The sequence below is a fragment of the Leptinotarsa decemlineata genome, unplaced genomic scaffold, assembly GCF_025532065.1.
Source record: "Leptinotarsa decemlineata unplaced genomic scaffold, Ldec_3_MD MMD2_tig00000505_RagTag_RagTag, whole genome shotgun sequence".
In the NCBI taxonomy this organism is placed as follows: domain Eukaryota; kingdom Metazoa; phylum Arthropoda; class Insecta; order Coleoptera; family Chrysomelidae; genus Leptinotarsa; species Leptinotarsa decemlineata.
Window position 1 is genome coordinate 15943093 of NW_027412549.1, and position 16245 is coordinate 15959337.

At 34.4% G+C, this 16245-nt stretch overlaps 1 protein-coding gene across 1 annotated transcript in view; it reads left to right on the forward strand.

Annotated features, from left to right (window-relative positions):
- The window catches only part of LOC111505526 (whirlin), a 112325-nt gene that overhangs the window by 36343 nt on the left and 59737 nt on the right, over nucleotides 1-16245 (forward strand). The gene's annotated exons all lie outside the window — the stretch shown is intronic.

Below are 16245 nucleotides of genomic sequence, written 5' to 3' on the forward strand. Positions count from 1 at the left end.
AAGATTGCCATAGAAACAACTTTAGTAATATATGCCGACTACATCTCAACTGCATTAGACAATCGAGCACAGGTGGACTCACTGTATACTGACTTCAGTAAGGCATTTGATAAAGTTGACCATAATCTTCTAATTTCAAAACTTGCTGGAATCGGTATACAGGGAGATCTCCTTAGATGACGTTCATCCTACCTTCACAATCGCAGTCAGCTAGTGAGCGTAAATGGATGCAGATCTACTTCATTTGTGGTAACCTCGAGAGTCCCTCAAGGTTCACATCTGTTTCCATTGATGTTTCTAGTATTTATAAATGATTTGAAAGATTGCTTCAAGCATTCACAAGTACTATTATGTGCTGATGACTTAAAAATATTCAGAAAAGTAACGACGACTAGAGATTGCTCAAAGATTCAGGAAGACCTCAATGATTTTCTAGAATCCTGTTACATCAATAAATTAAAACTTAATATCAATAAATGTGCATGTATATCTTTTTGCAGAAACAAGAGTAGACAAATTAAAGATCTTGGAATCTATTTTGATACAAAAATTACTTCCAATCCCCATTTAGATTATGTAATAAATTCCTGCATCAAAACCTTGGGATTTTTCTGCAGAATATGCGAAGATTTCAACAACGAGGCAGCAATCAATTCTATTTATTATGCATTTGTTTATAGTAAACTTAATTTCGGAAGTGTCATATTGAGCCCACATTATAATACACATAAATTACGATTAGAAAGAATCTAGAACAGATTTGTAAGGTTTTTGCATTTCAAAATAACGAAGACTTATGTAACACTTGGCATAAGCGAAATTCGATCTCACTACAAAATACAGCTTTTAGAACAACGAAGAATAATAACCGACTCAGTTATTATTTATAAAATTATAACAAACTGTTATGACTCACCCAATCTAGTATCAATGATTTTTTATCACGTTCCTCATAAGAATACTAGAAACAGAAAATTACTTACCAGTCCGAATTTCAACACAAATTTGGGCAAAAAATCCCCAATTACTAGAATGTGTGATTCTTTCAACAAATATTGTAGTAACGTAGATGTTTTCTCTATTACGTTGAATTCCTTCAAAATAAATATGAAAAATATATTCAACACAAAGCAAAAATAATGAATAATGGGTTAGTATGTGCGAAATTTATTATTTCATTAATTTTTATTTTTTCTTATATCTGTTGACATCGTGTATCTCTGTAACCACTACTATCAGTAGATGCTTCTATGGGTATTTACCTGTTTGTATCCCAAATTTTGAATGAATAAATAAAAAAATAAACAATCAATTGATGAAAATGTTGAGAAAGTGTAGAAAATGTAGAATCGTCGAATCACTATTAGATGATGTCGGCATATCTGTTGGCTCATGCCATACAATTTTTTTGGAAATTTTGAGCTTGAAGAGCGAAAACTCAGAGCTCTCTCTAATTTACAGAGCTACAGCTCTTCAAGGTTCCGAAAATTGCAACTTTTCAGCCTTCTTTTTGCACAATACAATAAATATGTTGAATCTTTTGGAATGTTTTTCTGTTAACCAGCTGTTGTCTCTCTTCGAACGACAACACTCAGAAATCGAAACATATGCTAGTATTAACGAGGTCTAACCTCTCAACGTACGATTTCTAGCACGAGCAAACTATACAAAAACGCAACACGTGTGTCTTCACTTAGTAATAAATGTTCTGATATGCACTTTTTGGGATGTCCTTGAGCTCTCTCAGCGATTCGGTTTTTATCTTTCTAGTCATTGCGAAACGCCGTTCTTTCATGGGTCTTTTCAATATTGACAACCAAAAAGTCGCAGGGGGGCATATCTGGTAAATACGATGGCTGAGGCATGTGCTGTTTTTGACCAAAAATTATGAACAAGCAATGACGAGCGAGCAGGTGCATCATCGTGATGAAAAAGCCATGCATTGTATTTCCACAATACCGGACGTTTTCTTCGTATTGCTTCTCGCAAGCAGTCCATTACTTTAAGATAATACTCCTCATGAACCGTACGATCATGTGGCAAAACTCAGTATGCACTACGCGACGTTAATAGAAAAAAAACAGTGAGCAAAACTTTGACATTTGATCGAATTTGGCGTGAATTTCTTGGTCTTGGCTCTTGTGTGTTCTTTCATTGAGTAGACTGAACATTTACCCTATTTTTTGAACACACCTCATACGTTTTACATTCTAGAAGAGTCAATACAAAATGATATCATCCAGGACATCATGAAGGAATTTAATCCTTGTTACATCACAATTCAATTGAGATGACTATTGGTTCATTTCTCTCAATCAATTTCTTCGAAGAAATCCCAACCACAAATGTATCAGACATGGTAAACCCACCATTATTTATACAATAAACACTACTATAAACGTGCAGAGGAACATAATTTCTCCGGTTACGTAACTAGGTGGCTTTTCTCGTAGAAAGTAAAAGTTTATTTTTTGTTTTATACAATAGCGGTATGTTGAATAATAGTCATCAGAGGAAAATAAAAAGAATCATGTCAGTTCAGTGGTTCAACAACAATGTTTACCATATATAAAAAAGTTCAATCGTTATATTTTCATTAATATTCATTTATTTTGTCATCTTTTCTTTGATATCCCCACTCATTTACTCATTGAAATCTGTTTCTATACCTTCGAAAATATATATGGTATTTTATTAAGCTCTTCCTATCTATGAATTCAAATAAAACAAATCATGTGAGATATCATCGAAAATTTGTATTTGTTTGAAAAAAAAATTGATGCCATTATATATGATAATAATAATGAGATTCATTAGTTCGGACTGCCATTGTCTAATATGATATAAATTCATTTGAAATCCCTAAAAGAATCAAAAAAATTAAAAAGATTTGCTGAAAAATAACAATTATATACAGCAAAAAATGTGAAATCACAATGAAATGAAATCAACAATAAAAAAATTGAACTATTAAAATGAGATGAAAATTAAAAATCATTCACAAGAAATGAAAATTAATAATCAAAAGATTCCAAGCTGGTTTATTACAGCAAAATGGAATAAGACACATGAACTGATTCTTAAGAATAGACTAAATGTTGTGTCACTATATCTAAAGTATACACAGTGCATTTCTTTAATGTTCCCCCCTTTTATTTTTCAATGGGTCAACTCAAAAAATTGAAATTTGGGATAATGAAATCAATGCATGAATACTTCATTCTGAAGTGAAATTAACAGATGAAACTTTCATGATGGCGACTGGGTGTCATCTGTGGAAAAAAGTTAAATAGTAAGGGGGTCTTGTGATACATCATTTCGAAGGTCCTGACGAATTCCTTACGACCCTAGACTATGAAGTCAATATCTTCACCTACTACAAAATGGCGGAACATTTAACAATTCCCTGAAGGCAATTCAATTCAATTCAATTCTTTATATATCCATTCGAGCAAATACAGCTCTAGGACAAGTCAAAAAACATATAGACATACAACAAAGTACAGCGAGTGAAATAATAAAATAAAATACATTATGTACATGCATAATAAGGATTGCAGACAAAATACAATGTTACAGTGTTACATGTTTACAGGTTGTTCTTTAAAAAATTAATTCATAATAATCTTCTAGGGAGCAGGGACACAGATCAATTAGTATCTTTTTCATTTCAATAAGAAATTTCCGGTTTGAAAAGGATATATATCTTTATGGAAGTCGATTATAGAGTCTTAAGCCAAGTACAGTAGGTGAATTTAAGGTAATATTTAAGCGTCTGAAGGGAACGCAATATTTGCCTTTCTGTCTAGTATCATAATTGTGTAGTTCATCTACACGCATATGGTTGTCACGAGCTTTGTGTATATTCTTCAAAACTTCTAAAATGAAAATAGCACTAACTGTTATAATCCTCATGTTTTTGAAAAGGTCACGACAACTATGGTTAAATGAGACTCTAGCAATACATCTAATAATACGCTTTTGAGCCAGAAAAACATTTTGTGCATATGCTGATCCACCCCAGACTGCAATACCATAGTTAATTCTTGATTGAACTTCTGCAAAATAGAATGAACGGAGATGATTCAAATTCAATGTATATCTAAGATTTCTGATTTGGTAACATTTTGAGTTCAGTGTCTTAGAAAGCTGTAGACAGTGAGTTCGAAATGATAAGTCTTCGTCCAAAAAAATTCCAAGAAATTTAACACTTTCAGTACTATAAATGCATGTGTTATTAATGTTGATATTTAATGGCGGTACGTTTTTGTTTTGATGAGTATGAAAAGTTACACAATTTGTTTTGTTTGTATTGAAAAGAAGAGACATATCAGAAGACCAGACTGAAAACTTGTGCATTGTGGTGTTAATTTTTGTTATCAGAATTTCAGAGTTTTCTCCTGTAAAAAGTAGCGTTGAGTCATCTGCATACAATGCAGTGAATGCATCAGTTAAGATCAGAGGTAGCTCATTAATATATAAGACGAATAGTATTGGCTCCAGAATGGAGCCATGAGGTACCCCAATGTCATTTCTTTGAGGAGATGACCGAGATGTTTTACCACAATGAGAGCTTTTTACAATTTGTTTCCGTCCTTTCAGATACGAGCTAAACCAGTCATGAATTTGCATCAAAATACATCAAAAAATGTCAGTACAACAACGAACATCATTGTTCAGTTAGAATATTCTCATTTAGTTTCTGGTGATACTAGTAGAACGGTTCCACGTCAACAATCTCTAAAATGGTCCAAATTCACAACTACCGGTACATTTTTCATTCGGGGCTTTCGACTGATCTATTTGAAACTGGAACAAAATTATTACTTTTTCGAGTTTGTTGTACTCATAGTTCTGTAATTTTTCTACAATTATCCAACCTGTAGTCCAGTGCAGAGTTTCTGGTTATAGATTTCCAGACACCATAAATAGCGTTACCTACAGAAACTACCAAAAATTATAAAGAAATGGCTCTACTTCGTTGTTCTGGTATACATTTTATCTGATCCAAATCCATCACAGAAATGAATTCGTTTCGGTTTCTCCATATCTTCACAATTCTTGACGGGTATTTCTGTCGTACCTAGGAGATAAAACTTTTTTATAGCCATGTTTTTATTTCTCTGTTGAAATATACCGCACAATAATTTCTAAAACATGCACAGTCGAATTATAAATTGACAATCGGGAACCCTGCCGAATTAAATATATTTGGTTGTCAACTTACGTGCCCATAAATCTGGAATTGATGGTGTTGATAGTAACCTCAGTGGATATACAAAATACACTCCTCAAAACAATGAATGTATCACTTCTTTATGAGATTGTAATTTTTTCAACAACGAAGAAGAATTTCAATTTTTCCAACCACAGTCTATGCAATAATCAGTTTTTGAACATAGTTGTTATTTTTAACCCTTTGAAGGGTTAAAAATCTATTCGCTAATAGCAAAACTATTATTCAGGACCAAGTGATTTTGAAATATTCGAAACAATAGAAGTTTCTTCGTGGATTTTCGACGTTAGTAGGTACTTCTGATTGTGCTTTGAAGTTTTTGTTGTGATAAGGTGTTTTGGTCAGGTATGTTTTCATTATAATTGTTCTTTATGATGTATTAATCATGAAAAATATATTATATATCGATTGTTATTGAATTTGTGCGTTCAATATTCGAATAACGACCGGTCACAATCTGAAACCACTTTGCAACACCTGTTTCATTTTTTTCAGAATGAATAAATTTTACATTCTTGAAAACCTTACCTCAGATGAGACATATGACTTACTCGATAATATACCTTCGGATGGCGGATCCGAAGCTGGCGATATGTCAGAAGAGGAACTTGATATGACCTCTCAAATTGCTGGAGATATTGAGGAAATTATCGAAGAAACTATAATTGAAGAGTTTTCAGACAAAGAGTTCAACAACAATGAAGATATTCGAGACTATAGCAGTGACTCATCTGAAGATAATTTACCTCTAGCAACGATCCTATGGAATAAAAGGGATTTTACTCCAAAATTACTTCCATTCGCTGAAGACGTGGGACCTACAATATTGGTTGCTGATAAAAATAATCCAATAGACTTTTTTCAATGTTTTTTTGACGATAATCTCTTGAATGACCTAGTGTATCAAACTAACCTTTACTGTACCCAGTCGGGTAAGAGATTTGAGAATACTAATCTTACCGAGATAAAGATATTTCTCGCTATCAACATTTTGATGGGAATAAAACATTCCCCTAGTTACAGGGATTATTGGTCATCTAAAAATGAACTTCGCGACCCATATATCTCATTACTCATGAGTGTCAATCAATTTGGATTTTTACTGACAAACTTCCATTTGAATGACAATTACATGATGCCGAAAAGAGGAGAACACAATTTTGATATTCTTTACAAAATTCGACCCCTTCTTGATGACTTGAAGACAAAGTTCCAAAACTGTTATAAACCAACGATGGAACAATCGGTTCCATCGTTGAGTTGGTAGCCTTCAAGCAATACATGCCCAAAAAACCAATCAAACGAGGTTTCAAACTTTGGGTTCGAGCTGATTTGTCGAGATATATTTGTGATTTTCAAATATATACAGGAAAGGATGCAAATAACACCGAAAAAAAATTGGGAGAAAACGTTGTTCATGCAATGACGAAAGGATTAGAAAATAAAGGTTATCATATTTACTTCGATAATTTTTTCACAACCGTGAACCTCGTGCAGACGATGTACAAGAGAAATATATTCTGTTGTGGTACTGTTAGAGTGAATAGGAAAAATTTGCCCATTCACTTCCAAAGTGATAAAAGTTTATCTCGTGGCCATTCGGACTGGTTTAGTAGGAGAGATATGATTTCATGAAGTGGAAGGACAAGAGAGTAGTTACGCTTCTCTCTACTATACATTCTCCTACAAACAATGCATCTGTTGGAAAAAGAGAAAAAGATGGCACAATCACGGAAATAGCTTGCCCCATTGCTATAAAAGACTATAGGCGTTGTATGGGATGCGTTGACAAAGCTGATATGCTGAAATCCTACTATGCTATAGATAGGAAAAGTCGGAAGTCGTGGCACCGATTATTTTGGCATTTCTTGGACACATCCATTGTAAACTCTTATATATTGTTCAGTGAGAAAACTGGAAATAAAATGAAACTTAAGGAATTCCGTCTCGAAGTTGTATCTGGTTTGGTTGAAGCCAATTCATTGAAAGAAAACTTAGGAAGGCCATCAGATACGCCTGCCCAGAGCAGATTCAAAGTTCATGTATCCAAGGAACTTAGAAGTGATCAATCCAAGCACATGCCCGAGTATGGAACATCAATGCGTTGTGCACATTGTAGTAGTGCTAAGGAACCGCATCGCACCAGATGGAGCTGTAGTGTGTGCAAAGTGGCTTTGTTCAAGTCAGCCAATAATAATTGTTTTGTCGAATTTCATAAAGTTTGGAATGTCATAATTACCGACTATGTATTGTTAAATTTTTTCAATAAATTATTTTTGTTTATTGTTTTCGAACTCGAAAGGCAAAGTGGTTTCACTACGAAACCATGTGTTATTTTTCAAAAACCATTTTTTCTTCATTCGACTCTTGTATTTTCATGTCTAGTTGACTCCAATAAACAGTAAGTCACTGAAAGTTTTAATAAAAACTCGATTTACTTAAGTCGTGCTTCAAAGGGTTAACAGACTTTACAACCCAAATTTTACTAGTTTGATGGTAAACTTAATTTTTCTCTTTTCACAAAATACATACAAATGGACATACACATTTCTTCCCCTTGACCCGTTATATGTTATACTATTTTGAAAAGCAATGCAGAGGCTACCAAATCCATGCCTAATTATTGAATCATTTTTTATTGTGTACCAAGTGTTGTATATTCCGCTTTCTGCTTCGATAAGCTTCTTGGGGTTTGAAATGGACAACCATGTGTCTTGGCACAATCAAGTCGCTGGAATTGCAAAGGCTGCTTCTCAAACCAGGAAACTGTACACACTTCAGCAACTTTTGACGCTTTCCAAAGCTCAGATTAGACCATTTTTAGACCAGATTGGACCATTTTGTTCTTACGTACCGAGCTCCGCCCCTAAGCATACCCTGAAACTGCTGGATATAGTCAAAATCGAGTCTAAAAGAGTCGGTTATAAACAAATTCTGCACTGAAAATCATTTATGGTAACCGAAAATCACACTTGTAGATCTTAGTAAAGCGTTCGATTGTGTTTCTCACGATCCTTTAATAGAAAAAGTTGAACACTATGGCGTTAGAGGTTTACCTCTTCAACTGATAAAATCATATCTTACAGGAAGAACTCAGTGTCTCCGATAACAGAAAACTATCCGACTTACGTGAAATAAAATATGATGTGCCCCAAGAATCTGTCTTAGACCCCTTTTGTTCATTATTCACATCAATGATCTTTTTTACTACCTTTTTCTGAACACTATTTTCATGTATGCTGATGATGCGGCATCGATTAACAGACACTCAGACTTGCGCACTCTTGAATAGATTGAATAGGTGGTGGAAAATATGGCAGCTCACTGGCTAACTGATAAAATGCAAAATGATATAGGTATGCCCCAAGGGACTATTTTGGGACCATTGTTATTCCTTATATATTTGAATGACATTGTAACCATAGTACAGATGTACATGAGTGTGATGATACTATGAACTCTAGTCTTGAAAGGGTGTATAGATATTGCTCTGAAAATCTGCTGAAGGTGAATGTAAATAAAACAAAATGGATGTTAATAGGGAACATAGAGATCATAATAATGAAAACCTACTTCTACGATTGAATGACAGTAATATAGAGAAAGTAAACAAATTCGTGTACTTGGGTGAAACTATCGACAGTAACTTGAAATTCAAGGAACATGCTAATCAAGTTATCAAAACAATAACTTACAAAATCAACTATTTAAGAAGATGTTCCTTATATATGAGCCAGTGGTCTAAATTATTAGTCTACCACTCCATAAAACTTCCATATTTGAATTATTGTTTTACCATTCTGTTCTTTCTCAATCAAAATGAAATAAACAGACTACAAAAGATGCATCGTGGTATGCGAATAATCTTACAATGTTCAAGGATAACACCCATATGTTGCAAACCCTTCAATGGCTACCAGTGAAGAAACTCTTCAAGTACCAAACACTAATTTTTATTTTTAAAATCAAAATTGGATATTCACCTGTATATCTAAAGAATAAATTAACTTATGTGGCTGAAAAACATGGGCATAATACCAGAAACAGAAACAATATAAAAGTTGAAAAATATAAAAAAATAGTACACATAATTCTTTATTTTATAAAGGAGTACATTGTTTTAATGACCTTCCTCAAGAAATTGAAGATAGTAGTTGGATAAATATATTCAAAAGACGATTGAAGGATGTCTTAATGAAAATATAGTATATTTCTATTCATGACTTTTTTATGTAACTTTTTATTAATACATTTGTATTTTTAATCAGAATGTTTGTATTTTTTCATATTGATATCATTTTCTTTATAATGTAACAATGTATTTACTATTGTAAATGAATTAGTTTTTCAACTGAATAAGGATATATATATATATATATATATATATATATATATATATATATATATATATATATATATATATATATATATATATATACACAGTGTGTCAATTTGAAAACTTCCCACCCTCAATATCTCCCTTCCAGTACATAATATGAAAAAATGGTCAGACAGGTCAACTTTATTTGCAAGGGGGACACTCTGAATGAATATTTTCAACCCTCGGGGTTCAACCCCCTAGGAGGGGTGGATGTTACCCTCAGAATTTCAAATGGAAAGGGGGGTCAAGTGGCACATCATTTTGAAGGGCATTCAATTCGCTTGCCGACGGTGCCCTCATTTATTATTTTCCGATCAGCAGTATCCGAAAATGTAGTTCTAAACTAATAGAAGTAATTAGAATTGGCCTATACTAAAATGCCTGGTTATCAAGTTAGTATGCAAAGAAATACAATTTATTGACTCTCTTATAAGTGAAACTTGTGATGACGGGTCAGCTTTTCAACTTTCCATCAGGGGTAAAATTAGACAAGCCTCAAAAAATTTACATTAATTAGTTATCTGATTTCGGTGACTTTCATTTGGGTTTATTATCGGATTTAAAACTCTTATCCCTTTTTTGTTACTTCTGCTATAAAAAGTATCGTTTTTTGAGCAAAAAAGGTGTTCATCGCATTCAAGCCATTTGGTAGTACTATCATTTCAGTTTCATTTGTTGAGCTGATCAGCGATACCTTAGAAAGTGTATAAATTGTAAGAATGGTTTACACTATCCAAGACCGAATTGAAATAATTTTTATTTATGGAGAGGTGGGCAAGTGCGCACGAAGGGCGGCATCTCTTTTTAATGAAAGAAATCCAAATCTTAATATAAGTCACCGGTATGTGCTTGATTTGGTGACAAAGTTTTCCGAAACTGGTTCGGTGAAGAATAAAAAAAGGAATAACCCCAGAGTACTGAATGAGGATGCTCAAATTGAGGTGTTGGGAACATTTGCTGCAGAGCCGACTAGCTCCTTACGATCAGTAGCAGAACAGACGGGAATGTCACACGAGACTGTAAGGAAAGCACTGAAAATGGTAGAATGATGAAACTCCCAGGATTGTTGGAAATGCTCAAAATGCACTTACCACCTGAATAGGGTTGATCAAAGTGATATACACTGTCCGCCACTCGCGATGGAACACCCCATTTTTACGGTAAAACATATTAGGGGGCAAAATAGGCTCAAAATTCCTTCAGATTCGTGATCAGGACTACCAACTTACTACGATCACATTTTTTTACTGGAAAAATTTCAGTCCTGAAAAATCCGAATTTGTCTCACTTCTTATGGAAACACCCCCGTATCTTCCGTAATATTCGAGGTAGAATGATGAAACTCCCGGGATTGTTGGAAATGCTCAAAATGCACTCACCACCTGAATAGGGTTGGTCAAAGTGATATACACTGTCCGCCACTCGCGATGGAACACCCCATTTTTACGGTAAAACATATTAGGGGGCAAAATAGGCTCAAAACTCCTTCAGATTCGTGATCAGGACTACCAACTTACTACGATCGCACTTTTTTACTGGAAAAATTTCAGTCCTGAAAAATCCGAATTTGTCTCACTTCTTATGGAAACACCCCCGTATCTTCCGTAATATTCGAGATAGAATGATGAAACTCTCAGGATTGATGAAAATGCTCAAAATGCACCTACCACCTGAATGAGGTTGGCCAAAGTGATATACACTGTCCGCCACTCGCGATAGAACACCCCATTTTCACGGTAAAACATATTAGGGGACAAAATAGGCTCAAAATTCCTTCAGTTTCATGATCAGGACTACCAACTTACTACGATTACACTTTTTTCCTGAAAAAATTTCAGTCCTGAAAAATCCGAATTTGTTTCACTTCTCATGGAAACACCCCCAAATTTTATGTACCCCCTTTAAGGGGCTGTATCTTAACAAGGATTGCTCCAATGAAGTTTCTTTATATGAAAGATCCTATCTTTTTTTCGATGAGGAATCACCTCCTTGAATGTTTTACACTTATTCAGTTACACCCTGTATAAGCGTGTTGAAAACGAACAGAACTTTCAAAACAACCATTAAGTTGTCTTCTTTATTTATTTTCGAAACAAAATAGAATTTCACTCGAGTCCATTCTACACAAGCAGCTGTGTAACAATTTCAAACCGTCCTCGAGTCGTTTCAACCCGAATTCGCGTGTTATCTAATAAATTGTTTTCATTATCAACAGCGTACCCAACGAGGTAGTACCGATTTCATATATAAACCGATCGTTCAAGTCTAGGTGAATAGACGGCATACCTGAAGCGGCTCTCTTGGTACCGCTCGCCGGTGGTACCCTTGGAAGTGGGTACCGCGCTACCTTTTCATCAGGAGAGTAGAATTTCCGAAGAGCTTCATGCAATTCTCACCTGCTCGAGTGGACGACAGGTGGGGTTCGGCGTTGCCAAATGTGGAGAAAATAGTTTGTTTAGGGAAACTGCGGGCCATAATAAGTGAATACAGTGTTGACAGATTTGAGAATTGAATGAAGAAGTAATATGAGTGAAGATGTAATATGATGGGCTAATGAATGATCAGCAAAGGAAATGAAAAAAATACTATACGTAACAAGATCAACAAACAGTTTTATCATTTCAATTGAAGTATTTTTTTTGAGATGATATTAATACCATTAGAGATATTAAATTCGTTTTGAATCTAAAGATTGATGAATGTAAACACAACAAAGGATTAAATTATTTTGAATTCTAATTATTATCTCTACATAATAGATATATGATGGAATTGGCCGATACTTGATGAAAATCCATAACTAACGTATTCAAAAAACACTTCATTGTGAGATATTCCCTAAATAGTTTTACAAAAACGCAACACGTGTTTCGCCATACAATGGCTTCTTCGGGCGTGTCTTTACTAACACGTTTTGCGTTTTTGTAAAATTTAGTGAAAATCTCACAATAAAGTGGTTTTTTGAATACGTTATACATGAAAGTGTTATTATTGTTCATCAAGTAATTGATGTACTTGATAAACATTAATAATACTATCCATGATGACAAAGTAGTTGAGACTTTCGCGGTCGAAGTTTTCAGTGTCACAATTTTTTCTGCAAATTGTCAAATTCTAAAATTTCGAAAATTTTGTTTTATTGAAATTTAAACATACAAAATTTGCAATGCACCACGACTTGATATTTTGTAGGTCTTCTGTAACATTTATACGAAGCAAGACGTTTATACGGAATTTAATATATTTCTTTCTTATTTGAAAGGAAACCGAATCACCTTTTTCCCTAAAAGTAGTTACTATTGTTTTAGCAGAAAAAAACACTTCTAGTTTGATACCCATATTGAGGTAGATGTGAAACAATATGTAATCCGCTATTTTGTAGCTGCGGCCATCTTGGATTTACAATGATACAGGATTTATTGAATTATGTTGTCATCAAACTAAATATGTGTATCAAATATTAAATCAATCTGTCAACAGGAACAGAGATGAACTACAATTACTAAATTTGACCTAAACAAATAAATAAACAAACAAACAAACGAGCAGTGCAAGCTAAATAACACCGTTTAATGGAAAATTGAAAATGGCTTGGTTTGAATTCTTTTTCTTATTTCATTTCAATTTTTTCGAATTCAGAACTCGTTAACACCATTTCAGACAACCCTGCCTTGAAACAATAACCAGGAAAAGATGTCAACCACTTTCGAATAGACAAAGTTACACTTCTAGTAGTCAACTGGGGACATAAACCATGAAAGAAATTTTGGTCAAACACCAAATACACCTATATGCTCCTGCTTACCTGTTACTTGATGGTACTTTGTTGTACCATTAGAACTCACCTAACGGTACCGTAACGTAAGCGGTAGCTCTTCGGGTATCGAGTACGGCAACAACCAGAGGGTACCACAGCAGAGAGAATGAGGAATACAATGAATTAGTGTTACCGATTCAAAACTGAATGTGCAGCGGATTATTCATTTATATTGTTAACATTCAAAATAAGTTGAAATCAAATAAATATAGTTTAAAAAACTGAAAAACAGGCTTTTAAAGAACTACGAACTAACAAGTTAAAAGTGATTTTTTTAAAAGCGTGTTTTTTAGTATTTTTGAACTATATTTATTTTATCTAAACTTTGGAATCAATCAACCGTACATTATTTAGAAAAATAACCATTGATATTTTTCGATTCCGAAGAGGGAGCCTAAAAATCAGCTACCAAGCAAAAGGCAGCAGGCGCGCAATGGAGGGTTACAAATAAGGCAAAGCAGGCACGCGTGTTGATAAAAAAAAATAATTTTTTCAAATGAAGAAATACATGTAAAGTGAGTTCGAATTATATCAAGGGGTTACGTACAGCGCCATCTGCCCGCGAATAGATCAGGCAATAATTTCGATAATTCTGTCAAATACAGATCCCGAGCTTGGGAGTTACAAACATACATATATAAATACATACATACATACAGGTGAAGCTAATATAAATCGTGTAAAAAGGGGTAACAAATACTTTCATACGAACACTTTTGTATTTGTGTCTGAAAGTTACCTCTTTGCATGATTTACATATCTTTTGTTCAGAGTTTTTTTAATCGATGGCTTCCTTCCTTTCTATGGAAGAATCCCACATTTTTTTGTATCAAGACGGAGAAGTGACAAGTTTGAACCTCTCTTTCCCAACCACCTAATAATCCAACCACGTTTTGTCTGTTTATTGTCATATTTTTTCAGTTTTCAACAGTTTTACCTCAACAACCTCTGTTGAATTGAGTTAATGTAAATGTTATGTAGGTTAGATTATGTTAGGTCAAAAGTGAGTGGGTCTATTTGACCCTCTACCGCAACCCGCAAGTGTTTATTGTGGCTCAAACATATTCACACGCGACCAAATAAACCCAGCTTCTCAACGATGCCGATTAGCCGATTATAGGATGAATATATAGCTGATTATATGGTGAGTTATCTTCAAGGTCAGGTGGTGATTCTGTCCGCAGCGGGACAAGCACAAAGGAGGCGACAGACACTGTCTTCCGATAGTTCAAGTCTCTGTATATGATATATAGTACTCCAACAACTGTTTGGTTACAAGCTTCGAAAGGTGAAAGAACGCCTTGGAGTGTGCCAATCCTGAAAGAGTTTGCCAGAAGTCCTTAAATCTTCTCGCCATCCAGATGTAAAATGTTTGTTTGGCAAAACAGGATCTGGTCCGATGAAGCTACTTGCAGCACCCTCCTTTGCAAGGGAGTCAGCAGCTTCGTTGCCTTCCAGGCCATTGTGGCCAGGAATCCAGACCAGAGGCAATTTGATAAGTTTTTCCACTGAGGAGAGTCGTTTTTGGCAATTTGCTACCAATTTAGACGTGTTATGTTATGTAACATAAAATAGTCAAATAAATGAATGATAAGATAAATAATGTATCGAAATGATAAAAGTAGTAGACACGTACTTGAGTGAGACCACGTAATAACTGCATATCTTGATTGAAATTACTCAATTGCGATCAATTCGCGATCCATTCTCCACAGATTAACATCAAATCATCAAGATTAAAGTTTTCGTTGGTTGACATTTGAATAGAAATTTGGATACTCGTGATGCAATGTTTGGAACCTTTGGTGTAATAATCAATATTACTGGAGGTTTATCCCAACAACGTTATTTTAACACCTCGACACGTGTTTCGGTCACCAAGTGATCATCTCCAAGAGAAAAATCAAACAGTTCAATCTCCCTCTTGAAGATGATCATTTGGTGATCGAAACACGTGCCGAGGTGTACAATAACGGTTTGGTGTATATTGAAATGTAAAAAATATTTGTGTTGTTGGTATGAGACTCCTTAGATGACATTCCTATTAAGCTTTATAAAAAGCCAGTATCAGTACTGACAAAAAAGAGATCATGTTGAATTTAACATTTGGAAGCTATAAATTTTCATACGAAATCTACCGTTACCCTGTAATTGGAGAAAATGACTACATGCATGTGAAAAACTGCTAAGACAGATGTTGCGATCGTGCTCCCTTCAAGGAATATTATTCGATTCAATTTTGGTTTATCAAAAACTCGCGAGAAATGAGATTGGTGCAACTTTGTACACATGTTGGTAGATGGTGCTTAGAAACAAAATCTGTCGCGCGTGTATTGTTCAGATATTCATTCATGTGAAATAAAATCACCTAATATTAATTTTCCGTCATCCCATGCTGTTACATCAAGACAATATACCAGCCCACAAATCCATTACAGCAATGACTAAAATTAACATATTAAACTTTTCAATGCTACATCCTGCACCCTTTTCGCTAGATTTAGCCCTTCCGGATTATTTTCGTTACCAAACTTGAAAAAATAGCTTAGTGGTCAAAGATTTTCCGATCAAGAAGTGATGTCGGCAGTTGATGGCTATTTTGAGGAGCAACACAGTTCTTATTATAAAAACTTTTTGAAATTCCCTGGAAAAATGTATGGACCTGCAAGAAGATTATGTTGAGAGGGCAATCTTCCTTTTGAAGACGATGAGTTGGTGATCGAAACTCGTGTCGAGGTGTTAAAATAAGGGTTTGGTGTTGAGATAAAACTCCAAGTAATATTTAAAATTCTTGTGTTTTCTTTGTTGGTC